Here is a 17,442-nt window from a genome sequence, read left to right on the forward strand (position 1 = left end):
AATCCCTTGGTGCTGTAATCTCTGCTCACAATCTATCATATCACTGCTACGCTGATGACACTCAACTGTTTTTGTCCTTCCCCCCTTCTGCCACCCAGGTGGAAGAGCGCATTGCTGCATGTCTGGCCGACATCTCACAGTGGATGTCAGCCCACCACCTCAAGCTGAACCCGGACAAGACGGAGCTACTCTTCTTCCCAGCTAAGTCTTGCCCCATGCAAGATCTCACTATTTCCATAGATAATGCATTGGTGACTTCAGTTCCGACTGCTAGAAACCTTGGTGTGGTCCTGGACACCCAGCTATCATTTAAGGCACATATTGCATCAGTCACCCGGTCCTGTAGGTTCACACTCTATAACATCCGTAAAATCAGACCGTTCCTCACCCAGGAGGCAGCGCAGCTCCTCATTCAGACATCTGTCATATCAAAACTCGACTATTGTAACTCTCTCCTCACTGGTCTCCCGGCATGTGCACTCAAACCTCTCCAACTGATCCAAAATGCCGCGGCACGACTGGTCTTCAACCAGCCTAAGTTCTCACATGTCTCTCCCCTTCTCCGCAGCCTCCACTGGCTCCCGGTTGCGGCCCGCATGGAATACAAAACACTGATGCTGACCTTCAAAGCAGCCAAAGGTATGGCTCCTCCATACCTCCAAAAGCTGATCAACCCCTACACCCCCACTCGTTCACTTAGATCAGCCAACACAGGGATGCTGACCGAACCCTCGCTAAAAACTCCAGGGCAAAAATCCACTCGTCCGAGACAGTTTGCCCTCTTGGCTCCCAAGTTGTGGAATAAACTCCCTGTCGCACTTAGAACAACGGACTCACTCGCTACCTTTCGCCGTGGACTGAAGACTCACCTTTTCAGACTCCACCTAAACCCTTAGCACTACAGTAAAATCAATGACCATACATGAAGCTAGTTAACATTTGTTTGTTAGGTTTCTTTAGAACTTGATTATATTGTGTTTTTCTCTAGATAGATATCCATTTACATTGTTATATTGCTGTTAATGTACTGACCTATTATCTTGTTTATTATTGCGATGTTGTATCTGCTTATTGTAAGTCGCTTTGGATTAAAAGTGTCTGCTAAATGCCTAAACTGTAAACTGTAAACTGTAAGGCCTTCGGTAAGCGTTCCACATTTTGGTGGTATAGTAGGAGAACGAGTTTGACCCCTTGAAGCAGAAAGATTATTTTCTTTCTAGAAAAATAAGTCAATTTATGTAGTCATCATGATATGGGCAAATGAAATACTAATGTTACTACAATGTTCCCCCCAAGTAAACACTGTTCAGGTTCACTATAGTAGGCCTACCATAATAGTGAAATGCCCTTTTCTTCCAAGTTACATTCTTATTCTAGGCTATATAAATAAAAGTAACAAAGAAAGAGAAGGGGAAAAAAACATACCTTCTCCAATAATATCTCCTGTTAGGGTTAGGGTTTAACACAGCTCTAAAGTAAGGATTCTATTCTCCGCTGCTGGTTTGTGAGTGAAAACCTCAATTATTGTATTTATAATAACATACTTTCTCTGTATCATCTAATGTTCGTTCATATTCAGCACTGTTTACCGAGTGTTTCAACCCGGATGAGAGAGAGGGACGGAAACGGTTCCCTTCCGTCCCCTCCCTGCAAGCAAGCCAGGGGTGGGCCTCTGCAGGCTATGTGTGGGCAGTGAGGGCAATGCCAGCCCGCACTTAACCTGCACAGGCCCATAGTGGGATTGCCTAAATGAGGCCCACAGCTGTTGACTCATCATGGGCTAACCATGGGCGTACTGTGGGCAGCCTGTACGTGTGAAAAGAGCGGCAAATGATGTGCGCTGCCCACACAAAAACTGCATTGGGCCCAAAGGTAGAACTATGCTATGGGCCTAAACGGGCGTACTGAGGGCAGCCCTCAAAATTTGCCGCTCTTTTCACCTTTTTTTATGTATTTATTTATTGTTCCCGCCTTTTCATTCACTACCACCATGACTACCACTGGACAGCAGCTAATGACAGGAGGAGATGAACCAGTGATTTGGACATGACTGCTATTTAATGGTGAAATGGTACAGTAAGGACCTGCTTTTCACATTAATATAAGATAATAGCCAATAAGATAAAGCATTTTCTGTTCTTTCATTTCTCTTAGCATTGTTCACACAAACCACAAAGGGTGGATATTGGCATTAGCTAACTTAGCTAACTCAACTTGTTAACTTTGGCCATAGCTGGCCAGCTGTTAACACCAAGTTATTATTGTAAACTTTGTGAGCTTGTAGATCTGCTATTTTCAGGTACCAAATACATTGTGCAATGGAGCATAAATACATATCTAGCTAAATTAGCAATTTATAAAACAGTGTAAATTATATGTGAATTATTTCTTAGTAGCTATAGTTTGGTTTGTGTCAAAACTAGTGAGAAATGGCTAACAATTTGTGCACACTCACACACCATCATAATGTTGCCCTAAATATTTTTCTGTTCCTTACTTATTTTCCTAAAGTTGGATGAGTTTGTCAAAGATAACCATATAGCCTACATGGAATCTGACTGAGTGGGTCATGTCTTTTGAAAGTATGTACTGTAATATGAATTTTACTACACATGACTGTTGTTGGTATTTATCTCATATTAGATAACCACATTATCCCTTTGAAACAGGCAGCCTTTAAAAACAGCTTGTAAAAACAGTTTGTGTCTCTGTTAAAACAATATTTTGCAGAGCAACGGATTGACACAGAGTGCTTCTTTCTCCTGGAATGGAGAACGCATTCTTCATACTGTATGAAGCCACGGCTGAAATTTCAACGACACCTGCTTGAGGTACACCAGAGTAGGTCTAAAGAGACAAAATGTGTTATGTGTGTTTCAAAATGTAGTTATTAGTTAAGGTATTTGGGGATAAAGGATTTTTTTCTTTTTTTCCTTAAAAACTGGGAATTGCTCCTTTCATTGCATATCAGGAAACTGGGGCCTGTAGTTAACTTCTGGTCTAAATTGTGACATGCATTTTAAACCCCACTTTGAACTGGGGACCCCAACAAAATAATCACATTTGAATTGATGACCCCCTAAAAATATTATATTTGAATTGGGGACCCCCAAACCCTGACAAGCACATGGACTGTTTGATTCGGTTCCATTGGTAAAATTGTGAAAGTGGCAGATCTACAAGCTCAGAAGTTCAACCGCAAACTGGTGTTGTGAGCTTGTAGATCCCCTGGGGGTCCTGACCCACACATTGAGAACCACTGGATTAACCACTGGGGTAAACTATACTGTATAGTAAGTGTATGCAGTGTTTTGTGTAATTTTTTCTTTTTTTTTCTCCTTTATTTTTTATCATTTAAACAATGTAGCTCTGACCCTGGTGCTAATACATTTCTTTTCATACTTTTATACTTTTCTATTATTCTAGCCCCACACCAGAGCCTACTATTTTGCTGCAGCCCATACCAGCACCAGAAGACTCACCACAACCAGTATTGCCTACAGACCAGCAAAAAGCTTTGGTGGAAGATGGAGCAACATTCGTAAGTTCACTTTGTCTGTGCGAGCAGCTTTGCAGCCTTGCTTCATTGACCGTAGGGAGGGGAGGGTGGTCTAGTCTACATTTTGAAATTAATGTTATGTAGTTTTAATTTATTTTGCCTTCTCTTTTTTATTAAAAAAATATCTGTTAGATCTTCAGCAAAATATATAATGGGAAATGTTTGTTTTGTGGTCTTCAGAAGAAGCTCTCCTGATCAATCTCTATATCAATGGTCCATATTCTGTATGCCCACCTGATGGAGGAGCGCTTTGGAGAGAAGTGAGTATTCTCAATCAAGATTAAGCCATTTTTTAAATATATATATAGCCTGATTTAGCCAGACTATATACTCATGCCGCTAACTAACTGCAGTATATATCCCCACCTTGTTTTAACATGGGTGGATTGTCTAGCTGAGCTAGACTAACTACTATACACTATATCCTATAAAATGCACAAAGCAAATTATGAACACACATTGTCAACTTGGTGTTGCTGCCTGTTGTGTAACGTGTGTGTGTTCCTTTCTGCTTATTTCCTTTACTTTAAGATGAATGGTTCACCCCGGGGAGGAGTCATACATAAACCAGCATCAGGGTATCTGGAGGAGCACCTCCACAATGTCTGGAAAAGGTGCCGACAGCGCTAGGGCAGGCAGTTGAATTCACCACAAGAGGGAAGAGACCCTAGTCATCCTGCCAGGTACAGCAAGATCAAGGTGTCAATACAATGTAGTATATTCAACTCACTTGCATTTCGAAGTGGATGACTGTATGCTCTTTGCAACAAAGAACTCTACATTGTAAACTCGGATGTCTTCATCTACCACTATTTTCTAAGTGAGAATGTATTATTTTCTCTGCTCATCACAGAATCAGATGTAACTGCAGAGCAAGTCCTGCAAATGTCAGAGTGGCTGAAAAACAACATAAGTCCGGCCGATACATTTTGCAGACCTCCATTTATAGGGTACAGTGGATACGAGAAAATGGGACAAAGCCAATCCAAGCCATAGTTGAAGAGTTCCTGCGTCACAGTTCCAAGGACACGGCATGGTGAGCTTTTGAATTAAATTGATTATTGTTTGTTCCTTAGGGCATGGTCAACCAAAGTTTAATTCTACCTGTGGATTCTGTGAAAGCTTTTCAATGGGAATGAAGTATAAAAATGTTAGCACAATGTGTGTGTCTCACACACACACACACACACACACACACACACACACACACATATGCAGATAATCTAATAATTATGTTTTTATATATTTCCAGATGAATACAGCCACGAGAAAGGACAAGCCTGGGTAATGTTTGTGAGCAGTACAAGAAGAAACATCCTGGAAAATTGACTCATGGCTCAAGTCACAAGGTGGGCTGGTGGTATAGGGGACTTACCGTTGACGGCTGACTGGAGGTTGGTTGTTTTGTTGTTGTTGTTTATAGTTTGTTTAAAAAAACTATTTGTTAAAAATGTGTGTGTTTTTGTTTGAAATCAATCACACAATCTTAATATTCTGGGTCCTTCGTTCCACAATCCACCCCACCCAGATCAACACTTGACAATAAGCTGCAAAGTTAGTCTGTGCTATTGTGGACACTTCTGCTTAGTAGTCAGTTCCTGACATTTTATTTTCTCTTTTTTTTCTTCTTTTTTATTACCCACAGTTGCATGTAGTGCTGAGGTCTGGGTATAAGGAGTAGTTATAAGGGATTTAATTAAGAGATGAATGTAAATAATGTTATCCTAATCCCTGAATACTCCACAAAGTAAAAGTACAAAAGTATTGGTATCAACATTTACTTAGGGGGTCTTTATACCAGTTCGCTTGTAAACGCTGCCGGTCTCGTTTTTGATTTATTACCCAAAAAACGTCGCGTTTACACCTGGTTGTTGGTTCGTTTTTCTGCGTTTAAACGACAAGTTTAAGGAGGTTTTTTAGCGAGGTGAAGTGAAACACCAACAAAAGTCACCTTTTGTTGGTGTTTCACAAGATGAAGGTCGGAACATTTATAGCCTATGGAGCATATTTCTGGACATTATCTACAGGGATGGGCAATGTAAAGTGAGTTCTGTCTTCTATCTGCAACACAGAAGTATAACGCCATGCGAGGCAGCGAACGAACGGAGTAGTTTACAGAGGCACATATGGGTATGGTAGTCTACCATACCTTGATTACAAGGGGAAATAATAAAATGTACCTATTAAAATAAATTCATCATGCCTGTTGCTAAGTATTGGCAACATGACTGTCTTGCAGCGTGCCTTCACACGTGCAAGACCAGAACAGTCATGTTGCCATACCTTAGCTCTTACTGAACTGACGCACTGGTGCACTGGGATGCGGAATTTGTTTAATTTCGCTGTTTTAATATTTAAATGGTATGATGATGATGAAAGCAACATGCGTGCCTTAAGAGGAGGCTGGACGCACTGAGAGAAAAAGCGAAATAGCCGATCTGCAAGCTCATAATGGACATGATTTCTTTGCCTAGAGGAGAGGGAGCGAGGATATAAGTTTTTGTGATTATGATGTGGAGTCGTGGTCTCTGACTGACTGGACAGTTAGGTCTAACAGTGGACTGACACTGGACTGTTTATTCTGTCTGTCTGTCTGTCTGTCTGTCTGTCTGTCTGTCTGTCTGTCAGCAAGACTCAGCATATTACAATATTACTCACTCATTAGTCCGCTCGCTGCTTCTGTGATGAGATGCGGTCGCGGTGCGTGAAGAATTAATCCAGTATTTGTTGGTGAGAAGTTGAAAAGGGGGAACGCAAAATAGTCATTAATCATTAGTTTGCTTAGAATTGAATACCAATCCATAGCCTAATGGTTTAATTTAACTTTGCGGAGAGGAGAGCTGTTGCAGCTCCGTCAGGCTAGGCTTCCAGGTGCGACTCGTAGGCCTAATTATTGATTATCATCTGACCTACTTCTGCTGGCAGTTGTAATTGATTATTTTGTCTATAAACCAATAAATGTTTTATAGCCAATAGGCTATAGACATTTTTAAAAGGCTTTCATAAACTCCTGACATTTTTCAAATGAGGTTTGGGCTAATAGATCACTATGTGTTCAGTTTAGGCTATTTTCTGGGTTTTAATTAGGCCTACAACAACACAAATAATAATAATAATATTTTCGGTTAGTCTGACAGACTGTGACACTGTTATGCAGCATGCAGGGGAGGGGAGCAGGGGAGGGGGTGCTATGACATCATCGCATTTTCACTCGCGGCCGATTTCCTACATTAAATCGGTGCGAAAACGATGCGAAACCACAGAAATGCACTTTCAGAGCCGAATTCCGAAAAGTATCGGATTGGGTCATAAAAACGCGTCTCCGTGTGTCAAAATGGCCGAATCAATAGTAAAAACTATCGTCTACTAAAAAATCGACCTCATGTAAAGACCACCTTAAAGTACCAGAAGTAGAAAGTACTCATTATGCTGGATGTCCCATTTCACAAGTTTTCAAATGTATAAGATCTTGAAAATTGCAGATCTATTAGCTCACTATGCGTCACATCACAGGCTTGTAGAGCTCTTTTTTCAAATGGCCGAAATGTATAGGCTGAGGTGGTCAATGTATGTTTTTTATAATAATCAATTTTCAATTTAAAATGATTGTAGTGGAATAAAAGTATAATGTCTGCCTTTTAAGATATAGTGAAGTAAAAGTATTGAAAATTGGAAACCCCAATGTTCTACTGAATGTATGTTGTGTTGTTTTATATTTGTTTTGTATTTAATAAATACATTGATTTTAATCCCTTTGACTATTGTTATTTATTGTTTATACATTTTAGATGAATAATAGTTATTTTTTTTCCTAAAGTGAACTTAAGTTACAGTAGTTGAAATGGTTTAAACATAATTATTGCTACAATAGAAGAAATAGACTACAAAACCATTGTGGGCATAGTCAGGGCCTAGTTAGGGCAGTAAATAGGGCTTCCTGAGGGCCAAGTGAGGGCTGCCTATTCAGGGCCCCCAAGTGGGCCTATGCCGGCCCAGTGTAGGCTTGTGAGGGCAGCCCTTACTTAGCCCTCACAATGTGAGGGCTAAGTAAGGGCTGCCCACGCAGGCCCAGCACTTTGGGGCCAACACTTTGCCGATGTTCAAAACCTCTCGGGCCCAGTGTGGGCCGCGTACAGGGGGCCCTTTGGCCAGTCCTAAGTGGGCCTGGACAGGGCCAGTGCAGGCTTGCTTGCAGGGCTTTATCTTGTCCGGGTTGAAACACAGTACACTACTCCAGAGTTCTGGGCCTGCAGACGTACAATTTTGTGTGTGTGTGTGTGTGTGTGTGTGTGTGTGTGTGTGTGTGTGTGTGAGTGTGTGTGTGTGTGTGTGTGTGTGTGTGTGTGTGTGTGTGTGTGTGTGTGTGTGTGTGTGTGTGTGTGTGTGTGTGAGTGTGTGTGTGTGTGTGTGTGTGCGTGCGTGCGTGCGTGCGTGCGTGCGTGCGTGCGTGCGTGTGTCTATTAGGGATCCTTTTCAAATAAACAAATACATAAATTAATCTCACCTGATTATAAAACAAAGAATAGGAAATCAAACACAGAAAAGGCAAGACAAACAGAAACAGTGGACTGCAGAACACTGCAGTCTGTTCTGCGCTGTTCTGGGTCTGTTTGGCCCTTTCGCCGCTAGATGGTGCAGTTGTGTCAGAAAAGGAAAGACTCGTGGCATTGTTTTGGTTCCAAAAAAGACCGCTTCCATCCATCCTGGTGACGTCACCCTGCTTCCAGTCCAATAGAATCGTTTGGATAAGAGCTTTATTTTCTGCTCATTTGTCTTTGCCTTTTGGCAAAGAAAAGTTATGAGCTTTGATCCTTTATTTACTATGACATATAGCCTACCAGAGCATTATGTTGTGTGGAAGATGATTCTTCTGAACATACATGTGTTCTATCGCCAGTTTGACCACTTCGGATTTAGTCTACTCTAAAACAACAAATAACCGAAAATCGCTGATTTACACATGCGTGTAGGCTTATTTATAAAAACACAGTGTGAAAGACTCATTGAAAGATAAATAGCCTACATAGGCCTACAGTTTTTGATTGATAGATCATAATCACATTTTACGTGATAAGTTTAAGGTTTTGAGATGTGAATGGTATGGTAGAAACATGTGCAGACACCACCATTTTGACCAGATTATATACAATAGGTCACACTTTTGGGTGTAAGACCAGGGGCAACGTCTCCGCTCTGTACCATGTATGCCATGAGCTGACCTGATTTTATGGGTCACACTTCTTAGTATAACACATGTCAAGAACATGCAAAGTCTAAACTAAAGTGAATGAGGTTTGTGGAAATAAATGTACCCACTTGCCCTGCAGTGTTAAGAAACCTTATGTATAGTATGTGCAGATTAGCAGACTATGTGAACAGTATCATTTTAGCACTTTCTAATCCTGCTAGGAGCTCCGTTAGGCTGTCATTTAAGCCAGTGGTTCTCAACCTTTTCAGCCCGCGACCCCCAACATAATCATATTTTAACTGGGGACGCCCCACACCTGACAAGCACTAAGAGTTGATGCATTACATTTTGTAAAAGCATGTAGATCGGCTATTTTCACAATTTCTGCTTCTAATATTTGACAATTTGTCATTTTAGAGGTATTAAAAAGTCCTTAAATTGTCACTAGAAATGTGCAGATACCCTCTATACACTTAAAAGTTATGTTGGTTTGTTTACTCTTGAGTGAGAAAACAATGTTGCACATGAAGTACTGTTATATAAGTAAATAATTTGGGGACCCCCCTGGGGGTCCCGAACCACATGCTGAGAACCACTGATCTAAGCTATGGAGCCACAAGGTTGAATGTTGAATGTTTCATTCTTTTTTTTTTCGCTTATAATTTGCAGTATGTGTTCTGCATTATGAAGCCCCTGTGAGTGTCTTGAATGAAGTTTGAACCGTAGGTGAATAAGGTGAGAGCAGCCAAAATGCTTTTAATGTGTCCACAACCATGCTTCCTTCTATGCTAACCTCACCTCACCAACAATTATATTATACCCCCACCCTTTACTGTAGAGGTGTAGACAGTACAGACTTTGATGTGTAATAGTCAGGGAGCCGTGGGGGTGAACGTGGAATCGGCTGATAAAGTTTTTTTCTCAACTGATTCTTGTAGCTTGGGGTCACCTCTTAAGGATTCAAGATGATGACCAGTGATATCCATTGAGCATTTTTTATTATTAACCCCTTAATGCCTGAAACACAAGAAATCAACCCAGGAGGAAAATACCCAGAAAAATATTTTTTTTTCTGGGTATTTAAGGAGGATCTGAGGGGTCTAACTAGGGGTTTGTCATGATGCTGAATCCATTGCAGGCATTTGTTTTGCACAAAAAACATTCCGTGGGCTAGAAATGGCCTCAGAAAACAATACACGTATGGGTGAGTATTCATGTTAGTCGGAGGCCTTCGGGTTTTTTTTCTCGTGCTAATCAGTCTAAAAGTGCAAAATTTTGCACAGATGTAGCTCAGGGCATGCTCTAATGATTTAGCTAGGGCGCCCGAGTCGGCGACCTTCGGGGTCACCACAGCACCCACAAAACTCTGACTCATCACTTTTCATCACTAAAGTCGATGGGAGCCCAACTTGATTTGGCCGCTGTGGCGACCCTGAATGTCGCATACTCGGGCACCCTAGCTAAAACATTAGAGCATGCCCTGAGCTACATCTGTGCAAAATTATGCACTTTTAGACTGATTAGCACGAGAGAAAAAACCCTAAGGCCTCAGACTAACACGAATACTCACCCATACGTGTATTGTTTTCTGAGGCCATTTCTAGCCCACAGAATGTTTTTTGTGCAAAACAAATGCCTGCAATGGATTCAGCATCATGACAAACCCCTAGTTGGTCCCCTCAGATCCTCCTTAAATACCCAGAAAAAAATCTTTTTCTGGGTATTTTCCTCCTGTGTGGATTTCTTGTGTTTCATGCATTAAGGGGTTAATAATAAAAAATGCTCAATGGATATCGCTGGTCATCGTCTTGAATCCTTAAGAGGTGACCCCAAGCTACAAGAATCAGTTGAGAAAAAAACTTTATCAGCCGATTCCACGTTCAGCCAAACATCACCATTTGGCTCCCGGACTATAATGCTTTTTCTCCAAATGGTTTAATGTAAAACAGAGGAAGCAGTAAACGGCCCTCCGCGCTTATTTTTACACCTCTCCGGCTTAGCAGAGAATAAAAGAATACAGACAAGGTTTTAAAAGTTAAAAAGAAATACCCTTTAATTACTCATTGCAAATAAAACTGTACACTTTCACTGGAAAGGAAAACATTACCATTTGTCTTAATGTGGACTCAAAGGCTACTTTGGTAGTTTAGTAATCACAGTTTTGATCAATTTACTGTGAGTGTATGTGCGCTAATAACAACAAACATTATTCAAAGGTATACCATGCAAAACTGTTCTGGGAAGTGCAATTAAAAGGTGCAACATGCAATGCACCAAACATCACTCAAATTTAAAAAGGTACAAAATGCTTTGTACCAAAGTGCAAACGTCAAGCAAAAGTAGCACACACAAAACATAATTGCAAACATTATTCAAACGCAAATCATGCAAAACTGTTCTAGGAAGTTCAATTAAAAGGTGCAACATGCAATGCACCAAACATCACTCAAATTTAAAAAAGGTACATGCTTTGTACCAAAGTGCAAATGTCACGCAAAAGTAGCACACACAAAACATAATTGCAAACATTATTCAAACATAATCATGCAAAACTGTTCTAGGAAGTGCAATTAAAAGGTGCAACATGCAATGCACCAAACATCACAAAAATTTAAAAAGGTACAACATGCTTTGTACCAAAGTGCAAACGTCACGCAAAAGTAGCACACACAAAACATTTGCAATGCCGCCTCTCCCGCTTAGCGGAGAGTGTGGTGTGATAGAGGAGGTCTCTGTGAACGCGTGCGTGTGTCAAAAGTGCCGACACGAAAAGCCGTCTCCTCTCCAGCGCCCACTAGAGTCGGAAAACGGTGCCATTTGAGGACTTTTTTTTGGCACCTGGCCCCACTGGACGGCCATCAAATTTTGCAATGCCGCCTCTCCCGCTTAGCGGAGAGTGTGGTGTGGTAGAGGAGGTCTCTGTGAACGCGTGCGTGTGTCAAAAGTGCCGACACGAAAAGCCGTCTCCTCTCCAGCGCCCACTAGAGTCGGAAAACGGTGCCATTTGAGGACTTTTTTTGGCACCTGGCCCCACTGGACAGTGGACGGCCATCAAATTTTGCAATGCCGCCTCTCCCGCTTAGCGGAGAGTGTGGTGTGGTAGAGGAGGTCTCTGTGAACGCGTGCGTGTGTCAAAAGTGCCGACACGAAAAGCCGTCTCCTCTCCAGCGCCCACTAGAGTCGGAAAACGGTGCCATTTGAGGACTTTTTTTGAGACCTGGCCCCACTGGACGGCCATCAAATTTTGCAATACCGCCTCTCCCGCTTAGCGGAGAGTGTGGTGTGGTAGAGGAGGTCTCTGTGAACGCGTGCATGTGTCAAAAGTTCTGACACGAAGAGCTGTCTGTTCTCCAGCGCCCACTAGAGTCGGAAAATGGTGCCATTTGAGGACTTTTTTTGGCACCTGGCCCCACTGGACGGCCATCAAATTTACCAGGTACTACAACAAGGGCAACAGTCCGCCATTCCGAAACACCGCTATTCCGAAGCAGGGTTAGGGTTAGGTTTAGGGTTAGGGTTAGGGTTAGGGGTAGGGTTAGGGGTAGGGTTAGGGTTAGTTAGGGTTAGGGTTAGGGTTAGGGTAAGGGTTAGGGTTAGGGTTAGGGTTAGGGGTAGGGTTAGGGTTAGAAGTCAACGTTCGGAATAGCGGTGTTTCGGAAAGGCGGGGTGTAACCACAACAAGTATGTGTATCCATATGCTTCCTCTCCTTGGTGTAGCCTGGAGCGTTTACGCATACGCAAGCCTCTTCACGGACAGTACGCGCGTATGTGCACATTTCTTGGTGTAGTCCCACCGTCAGGGATCCTTTTCAAATAAACAAATACATAAATTAATCTCACCTGATTATAAAACAAAGAATAGGAAATCAAACACAGAAAAGGCAAGACGAACAGTGGACTGCAGAACACTGCAGTCTGTTCTGCGCTGTTCTGGGTCTGTTTGGCCCTTTCGCCGCTAGATGGTGGAGTTGTGTCAGAAAAGGAAAGACTCGTGGCATTGTTTTGGTTCCAAAAAAGACCGCTTCCATCCATCCTGGTGACGTCACCCTGCTTCCAGTCCAATAGAATCGTTTGGATAAGAGCTTTATTTTCTGCTCATTTGTCTTTGCCTTTTGGCAAAGAAAAGTTATGAGCTTTGATCCTTTATTTACTATGACATATACCAGAGCATTATGCAGGGTTGTCAACATTGGACTGTCAGAATCCAGGAGATTTATTTTTGGGGGGTGCGCGGAACTCCCCAACCGGGGTCTGGGGGGTCCTCTCCCCAAAACTAAATTAAAAACTAAATTTCCCCCTTGGGATAATAAAGGTATCTATCTAAAACGTATTAAAATATATATTGTCCTGTGTTCTGTTGAATTTTGTGCATGTTTGATACATTTATCAGGCTTACTTTACTAGCATGTGTACAATTTCAGCCTAATATGCCAAATGTAGGTGTACAGATCTGATGACAGAAGCAAAGTAAGACATCTTTAATAATGATGTCTCATCTGTAAGTCATTACTTAAGTGAATATCTATATGATCTTGCATACATTGCCCCCACCCCTAAACCGGGTCCTCCCCCAGAACATTTTAACATAGTAGATTTAATCTCCTGTGTTCTGGTGAATTTTGTGCATGTTTGATACTTTTATCAGGCATGCTTTACTAGCATGGGTACAATTTCAGCCTTAAAATGCCAAATGTTGGTGTACAGATTTGATGACTGAAGCAAAAGGACATCTTTAATAATGATTTCTCATCTTTAAGTCATTACTTAAGTGAATATCTGTATGATCTTTCTTGCATGCATTGCCCCCACCTCTAAAGCGGGGTGTCTGGGGGTCCTCCCCCAGAAAATTTTTAACATAGTAGATGTAATTTCCTGTGTTCTGGTGAATTTTGGGAGTTTGATACAAAATCCAGGAGAAATCCAGGAGATTTGCCAATCCAGGAGACTCCCAGGAGAGGGGTTCAAAATCCAGGAGACTCCTGGGAAATCCAGGAGAGTTGACAAGCCTGATTATGTTGTGTGGAAGATGATTCTTCTGAACATACGTGTTCTATCGCCAGTTTGAGCACTTCGGATTTAGTCTACTCTAAAACAACAAATAACCGAAAATCGCTTATTTACACATGCGTGTAGGCTTATTTATAAAAACACAGTGTGAAAGACTCATTGAAAGATAAATAGCCTACATAGGCCTACAGTTTTTGATTGATAGATCATAATCACGTTTTACGTGATAAGTTTAAGGTTTTGAGATGTGAATGGTATACAGACATGTTTCCATTGTCAGTGGTTCACAAACATTTTCATGTCAAGGATCCCAAGAATCATAGCCTATGTATGAAAAAAAAATGATCCTGTTAAAAAGACATTTGAATATTTAATTATTTGATATAGGCCTACTAAATTACATTTAGTATTTGCTTAGCATTTTTTCACAGAATCGAAGGTTTCATGGTCATGATTCACTGACCTCCTGGATGGCTTGGTTCTAAGCTAAAATAATGGTGTGTGTGTGTGTGTGTGTGTGTGTGCGTGCGTGCGTGCGTGCGTGCGTGTTTGTGTGTGTGAACATGCTGATGATATGGATCAGTATTGTGTTCATAGAAACATTGGGCCTGGCCCGATTCATCAATCTGGTCCTAAATATAGTAAAGTGACCAAATCTGGCTTATATTTCTGTTTGACCTTCAAAATCCCTACAAAATACTGTCTGTCGTTGTTTGTTAGACTCAGAATCACTCACACTTTGACACAATACAACAGAACTTCAGAATTCTTTTCACTTACATGAAGCACGAACGAAAACGAACAAATAAATAAATACTAGATGATCAAGATGGAACAGGAAGTCCGACAAATATGGACGTCGATGGACGAGGAGGTCGATGGAGGTCAAACCACCATGAGCTTTGTGATTTATCTAGTAATATTTAATCTCATAATAACCAAAATATACATTCCAACCTGAATGATAAATGGTACACATAAAATCATGTTTCCTTTTAAATCAATCAATCAATAAATATCAAATCATTTTATGATGCCAATTTATGGTTATACGAATTTGATTAGAAACTGAGTGTTACACTGTGAAATAAAACCATGATATCAATAATAATCAATTAATATCAAATTACGTTATGATTATACTAATGTAATTTGAAACTGACTTACAAATGTACAAATTATAGCATGTGGTCAATTATTTCTCTGTCTGTCTGTCTGTCTGTCTGTAATAGGCCTACCAGCTTTTCAAAACTGGACACTCATAATCACAGTTAATTCAAATGTATAATTGATAGCCTGCCACAGACAATCATATCTAGCACCGCTCACTTCACACTAGGTGTGATTTTTACATTCTTAAATGTATCTCCAGACGTTTTAAATGTGACGTTTAAAATGGTAAGGTAAAGTGGTGTTAAAATTGGTTCCAATCGTTCCAATTGTAGCCCAAAGACAGCGCCCGTTGCCAACAAAGGGCATTCCACGTCACGGACAAAGACAGATGTTGGAGCTTCGCAAAAAAATAAAAAAAAAAAAGAGCCAAAAAAATCAAAGAAAGACTTTCATGATCTTCCCAGGCAAAACCACCACAAGTGATGTATTTTATTTGTTTGTAAATTACTTAATGGAGTAACTTTTCATGAGATTCTGTGTGCCAAGATGTAGGGCCACAAGAAGTATAAAACATGCCCACAATCCTATTTTATCAGTCCTGTCTGCAGATATGGATACGTTGATATATTCTCTCTCTCTCTCTCCTCTGTTGGCCTCTGTTGACAGGATCAGTATTAATATCCATAATATGTGTTTTTCTATCCACCTCCCTACCAACATACAGGTGTTTCATGTTACCCTCGCAGTGAGCTATTTTATAGTAGAATATTTGTTTACCTTGGTTTGAATAAACTGGTGTCTTTTTAAATGACTGAAAGTCTGTCACAATGTGTACACTGGAAAGGGTTTGTTCTCCAGTGTGGCATGTGGATACGCTGGTGTGCCTTCAGACTTGACACACTGAAACACTTGTTACACTGCTGACATCAATCAGGTTTTTCTCTTCAGGCTAGAGGACCTACTGAAACTTGTTTTTTTCTTATTTTTTTTCCCAGTGTGGACAAGCTGGTGGCTCTTCAGGCTAGATGAAACACTGAAACTCTTGTCACAATATTTACAGGTAAAAGGTTTTTCTCCAGTGTGGACACGCTGGTGGCTCTTCAGGTTAGATGAAACACTGAAACTCTTGTCACACTGTTTACAGGTAAAAGGTTTTTCTCCAGTGTGGACACGCTGGTGGTCCCTCAGGATAGATGACTGACTGAAACTCTTGTCACAATGTTCACAGTGGAAAGGTTTTTCTCCACTGTGGACACGCAGGTGTTTCTTCAGGTCAGATGACTGAATGAAACTCTTGTCACAATGTTTACAGTGAAAAGGTTTTTCACCAGTGTGAACACGCTGGTGGTAATTCAGGTTACATGACTGACTGAAACTCTTGTCACAATGTTTACAGTGAAAAGGTTTTTCTCCAGTGTGGACACGCTGGTGTCTCTTCAGGCTAGATGAAAAACTGAAAAGCTTATCACAATATTTACAGTGGTAAGATTTTTCTCCAGTGTCTCCTGAGAGATAAGGGGAGGGGGAGGAGGAGAAGGGGAGAGAGGCAGGTTAAAACTGATGAGTATAAAATGAGGAGCAACTAGTTCACTGTTAATATTTCAGATGTAATTGTATTTTTCATCAACCTCTTTCATTCCAACTCCCACTACTACTACTTTCTGTTCCCCACACATGTAAGTCCTTTACCTTTGTTTAACACCGACTGACCTCCACTGGTCTCCTCCCAATCATCACTGTCTTCAGTGACTTCAGAGTCAGATTCAAGCTCGACTTCAACTTCAGAACAGTGAGAAGAGATGTCTTCCTTTTTCACTGCTGGTAATGTTGACGTTGACCCATCAGGCTCCCCTGGTCTTTGACATAGCTCCACCTGTTCCTCCTTAATGTGTGGAGGCTCTGGTTCCTCCTGTTCCTCCTTAATGTGTGGAGGCTCTGGTTCCTCCTGTTCCTCCTTAATGTGTGAAGGCTCTGGTTCCTCCTGGAGCAGACTGGAGCTCCCCTCCTGTTCAGGAGAAACCTCCTCTTTACACATAACCATGTGCAGGATTTCTAGGAGCAGAAAAAGTACAAAATGAGGTATCGTCTGCTTAACTCATTTACTGACAATCATGTCTTTTCACGTGTGCTTTCACTAGATGGCACTCATGTGAGGCGCGCGTGCGTGCAGCTAAATAAGTCTGGGCTCGCCGAGCCCAACCGAGCCCACGGCATCTCACCCCTGCCTGTGACCTATATTTTCGTCCTTACTCCTTTACCCTTATCCACGGACACCCCCATTTTGCATGGCGAGTTGGCAGAATCCTACGTCATCCTAAGCAATGAACAACAAAATCTGCCTAAAAATCACCTAAAAACTGAAAGAAACATGTGCAGACACCACCATTTTGACCAGATTATATACAATAGGTCACACTTTTGGGTGTAAGACCAGGGGCAACGTCTCCGCTCTGTACCATGTATGCCATGAGCTGACCTGATTTTATGGGTAACACTTCTTAGTATAACACATGTCAAGAACATGCAAAGTCTAAACAAAGTGAATGAAGTTTGTGGAAATAAATGTACCCACTTG

This window comes from Nannobrachium achirus (genome assembly GCF_963921795.1).
Source record: "Nannobrachium achirus genome assembly, chromosome: 16".
In the NCBI taxonomy this organism is placed as follows: Eukaryota; Metazoa; Chordata; class Actinopteri; order Myctophiformes; family Myctophidae; genus Nannobrachium; species Nannobrachium achirus.